At 53.7% G+C, this 5,000-nt stretch overlaps 1 non-coding gene across 1 annotated transcript in view; it reads left to right on the forward strand.

Annotated features, from left to right (window-relative positions):
- Positions 1-4,852: 4,852 nt before the first annotated feature.
- The window catches only part of LOC124731030, a 1,909-nt gene continuing 1,761 nt past the window's right edge, over positions 4,853-5,000 (forward strand). Inside the window, exon 1 of the ribosomal RNA XR_007008145.1 lies at positions 4,853-5,000. This exon is cut by the window's right edge and continues 1,761 nt beyond it. This is a non-coding gene — a ribosomal RNA (small subunit ribosomal RNA).

Below are 5,000 nucleotides of genomic sequence, written 5' to 3' on the forward strand. Positions count from 1 at the left end.
TCCACCATCCTCCACACCTATAAGTCCCTCATCCGCCCTATCCTCTGTTACGCCCATCCCGCCTGGATCTCCGCCCCCCCTTCCTTTTATAAATCCCTCCAAATCCTTGAACGCCATGCTCTCCGCCTTGCCTATCGCATCCGTCTCCCTTCCCCCACGCGGATCCTGTATGACCTTATCCCCTTCCCCCACCTCCTCCTCTTCCTCGAAAGGATACGAATCCTATACACCTCCCGTAAACTCGATCCTCCTCACCCGCTAGTCTCCCCGATCCTCTCCCACCCCCGCCCGCTGCCACGCCTGTACTCCCACGTCCCACCCGGTCTCCATCTCTCCACCCTCCTTACCCTCTCCCAAGGTGGCTTCCGCCAGCTCCCCCTCCCTGATGATGCCCTCCTCCCCTCCATCTACCCCTCCTACCAACTTTGATCCTCCCACCCTCCTCCTGTGCTTGCTCCTCGGGGCACCCTCCCTCCCTTCTCTCCCTTTTCCCTCCCTCCTCCTTTTCTCGTCCCTCGTCCCCCGGGCCCCCCCCTCCCCTGTCCCTATCCTCCTGTCCCCGTCTCCTAAGCCATGGCATCCTCTTTTCCTCCCCTCTCCCCCTCCTCATCCCTGTTGCCCTCTTGGCAGGTCCCCGGACTCGCACACGCTCAGTGGACATTCGCGCGCCGGAGATCACCGCCATCAGTGTATCGTGTGTGCCGTCATGTTTAGTGTTCAGTGTTTACCGTCACACTCCATCGTTCACCAGTGCCATCGTCTCCTTCAGTGTTTGTGCGTCGTCTCAACAGTTTGCAGTGTGGCTTATCGTCGAGTGTGAACGGCTCCGTGTTTGTTTCTCTGTGTCTCCTGTTTTATTGCCCACCATTTTGTAACTTTTATGTTTTTCTCCTGTTTTTGCTGATTGTACCTTCTATGGCTGAAGAGCAGCGTAGTATGCTGCTGACAGCCTGCCTGCTGTCCAGGCTTTAAAATAACAATAAAGTAAAAAAAAAAAAAAAAAAAAAGAGTTATTTCCAATATGCGACATTCCCGCTGTCCCTATACATGAGCCGCGACCTGTACCACTTACGAGCGAGAGACGCGATCGCGTTGCTCACTGTACGGCGTCCGATACCGAGCCATCAGCATGTCGGTCCCCATGCGCGTTGCACTCGCACTCGCAGTCGCAAAAACGTGGGGCAAATATATTACGCGGAAGAGCTATAACAGACCGAGCCCCACTGCATGGGGGGAGTCTTTGTCACTAATGTACACAGATGGAACATTTTGGACTGGAACCAGATTACCCGTACACACGGCGCTGATTAGTAATCAATGCAGAGCCATCAAACTACAGCAAATATACACAACTGTCCGTATACATGCTGAAAGAGTCTGCCCACAATGGGAACCACACGTCAGCCAGACACTCTGATCACGCACCACTCTCTGCTTCTAACAGGCGCACATACAATATGTAAGCACCAGCATGGAACAACATCCAGTGCATCTTCTCCGCCACATTACACAATCCACACTATCACAACCAGACCAGGAGGTCCATGCGGAAAATACAATATCCCAGCCTTTCGACATCCACCATTGCGCAGACCAGGCACCAACACCCACACATGTCCTATACAACGGTGCACCCAACATCACAATAGTACCTCCTGTCACAGCGCACAAACAATGACATGAGTCAAAGACACAGGTCTCACACAAGCATAGAATTGGAGCGCCGCCTCTAATAAGCCAAAGGTGCATCCTGACGTGACAAATCTGATCATGTCACAAGCATTCACTTACTATAATCACTATCAACGAACCTGCCGCCCCCGCCCCCCCCCCCTACACCTTTCCTTACAACAACGTGTAACCTAACCTAACCTAACCTAACCTATGTTGTACCTTAACCTAACCTATGTTGTACCTTAACCTAACCTATGTTGTACCTTAACCTAACCTATGTTGTACCTTAACCTAACCTATGTTGTACCTTAACCTAACCTATGTTGTACCTTAACCTAACCTATGTTGTACCTTAACCTAACCTATGTTGTACCTTAACCTAACCTATGTTGTACCTTAACCTAACCTATGTTGTACCTTAACCTAACCTATGTTGTACCTTAACCTAACCTATGTTGTACCTTAACCTAACCTATGTTGTACCTTAACCTAACCCATGTTGTACCTTAACCTAACCCATGTTGTACCTTAACCTAACCCATGTTGTACCTTAACCTAACCCATGTTGTACCTTAACCTAACCCATGTTGTACCTTAACCTAACCCATGTTGTACCTTAACCTAACCCATGTTGTACCTTAACCTAACCCATGTTGTACCTTAACCTAACCCATGTTGTACCTTAACCTAACCCATGTTGTGCCTTAACCTAACCCATGTTGTGCCTTAACCTAACCCATGTTGTGCCTTAACCTAACCCACGTTGTGCCTTAACCTAACCCACGTTGTGCCTTAACCTAACCCACGTTGTGCCTTAACCTAACCCACGTTGTGCCTTAACCTAACCCACGTTGTGCCTTAACCTAACCCATGTTGTGCCTTAACCTAACCCATGTTGTGCCTTAACCTAACCCATGTTGTGCCTTAACCTAACCCATGTTGTGCCTTAACCTAACCCACGTTGTGCCTTAACCTAACCCACGTTGTGCCTTAACCTAACCCACGTTGTGCCTTAACCTAACCCACGTTGTGCCTTAACCTAACCCACGTTGTGCCTTAACCTAACCCACGTTGTGCCTTAACCTAACCCACGTTGTGCCTTAACCTAACCCACGTTGTGCCTTAACCTAACCCACGTTGTGCCTTAACCTAACCCATGTTGTGCCTTAACCTAACCCACGTTGTGCCTTAACCTAACCCACGTTGTGCCTTAACCTAACCCACGTTGTGCCTTAACCTAACCCACGTTGTGCCTTAACCTAACCCACGTTGTGCCTTAACCTAACCCACGTTGTGCCTTAACCTAACCCACGTTGTCCCCTAAAGTAACCCACGTTGTCCCCTAACGTAACCCACGTTGTCCCCTAACGTAACCCATGTTGTCGCCTAAACCTGCTCTGTAATTGTTATACGACTCGTTCAATTAGTGTAGTGTTGCCCACCCGCAACCCTCGCAATATAGTTCGCTACTCGCACTGCCCGCTCCCCTGTGTATCGCTTCATGTTAAACACCTTGCAAGTCTTGCTGACTTTCCACATGCTCCTGCTGTACACTGTAATGTGGATGGCAGCAGGACGTACATGCCGCCCCTCCCCACGTCCCCACCTTGCCCCCCTGCCTTCGCAAGCTGGTTGGTGAGAAGTTTGCATGTTCAATGCCCTTCGCATGCGACGTACTCAGGCTACGTTGTGGTGCGGCCTGTGTCAACCGTCCGCTAATGTCGTACGCGTAAACCACAATCTGTACTGCACATTCGTCCTTATGTACCGAATGATACATCGTGGCACATGTGTGACCGTACAACGACTGCGCCCAAAAACGGCGGACCATACAGTGCAAATATTGTGCACGCAGCTACGTGTCGTCTCCCTATGAGAGCTGGATTGCAGTGTGGTACGCCATAGAGACGTGTGGGAGGAACGGACGCCGTGGATGGCGATCAGCATGAGCTGTCTGTTGATGTATTCGGACCTAGTCGTCTCTCCTCACACACCGTGATGGCATGGTGCACCGCGTTCCATATCTGCGACATGCTACAGAGGCCGGTTGACAGTCGTTCGAGCAATGGACATCGCATACGTACGGGGGCCACCTTCCACGTATTGTCTAGGCGTGCACATTTTGTTGCGTGTATGTGGGCAGACGTAGTGTGGCGTGACACCTGACACAGGCATGCAATAATCGTTGAAGTTGCAAATGGCGATGGACGCCTGCGTTTTCTGGTGAAGTTACGCAAATGAACAAATGGTAACCTGTTGTGGTGCGGTTGTTCTCGCTAGGGGTGAATCGGTGATGGCGACGATAGGTTGAGGTACGAACCGGTTGTTCCAGCGATACCCACCATGCCGACGAAACTGAACGGCATCTGGGTGTGAAGCGATACGCGGCGGTGGCTGGGTGGGACCGTCCCCGGCCGGTGAGGGGGCGCCTCCCGGCGTGCTGGCCGCGCGGTGCGTGGGCGCACGCGCTACAGCCGGCTGGTGGGGGCGGCCAGTGGCAGGCGCGCCGGCCGACGGACGCGGCAGGCGTCGCAGCTGCGCGCCGGCGCACCCTGCGCGCGGCGCCGTGCGGCCAAAGTAGGTCCTCGCGGGCCCGGTGCGAAGCGCGGTGGACATCTTCAGTGTGCTGGTCCGATTGAGGACTGTGTGCGTTGAGGATGCGCCGCCGCCCGGCGCTCGGCGCCGCGACGCCGTCTGCTGCTCGGTCGCCCCAGCGGTTCTCGCTGGTGGTTTGTATCGCAGCTGTGCGGATGTGTTGGCGCGTGCGCTGTGCTGGGAGAGTTCGCTTCGGCACCCAAGTGGGGCTTTTGTCCTTCTGTGGCGCTGGCGTTGGAGCTGCCGGTCACCGTAGGTGGCGCGTGTTGTCTCCCGCCGGCAATGCCACGACAGCACGCTCCCGGGCCTCTGTCGGCAGCGGCAAGCTCAGTTGGGAGCACGGGTGGTCGCACCGAAAGCGTCTACTCGCCTAACTCCGGGCGATTGCGCCTCTCTCGAACCCGACCAAGTACTTGGGACGGCGCTGCGCGCCGCCGGGACCTGAGAGGGTTTCGAGGTGTATTGTGCAGGGGAGCTCAGCCTCCTCCTGTTTGCAGAATGATTGAGCGGACGCTTGCGTGTTCGCGCGGGCCCCCGGGACACACTCCCGGGCGGCCGGCTGCTCAGCTCTAGTTGACGCAGCTCCCTGGTTGATCCTGCCAGTAGTCATATGCTTGTCTCAAAGATTAAGCCATGCATGTCTCAGTACAAGCCGCATTAAGGTGAAACCGCGAATGGCTCATTAAATCAGTTATGGTTCCTTAGATCGTACCCACGTTACTTGGATAACT

The sequence above is a fragment of the Schistocerca piceifrons genome, unplaced genomic scaffold (genome assembly GCF_021461385.2).
Source record: "Schistocerca piceifrons isolate TAMUIC-IGC-003096 unplaced genomic scaffold, iqSchPice1.1 HiC_scaffold_1266, whole genome shotgun sequence".
Lineage (NCBI taxonomy): Eukaryota > Metazoa > Arthropoda > Insecta > Orthoptera > Acrididae > Schistocerca > Schistocerca piceifrons.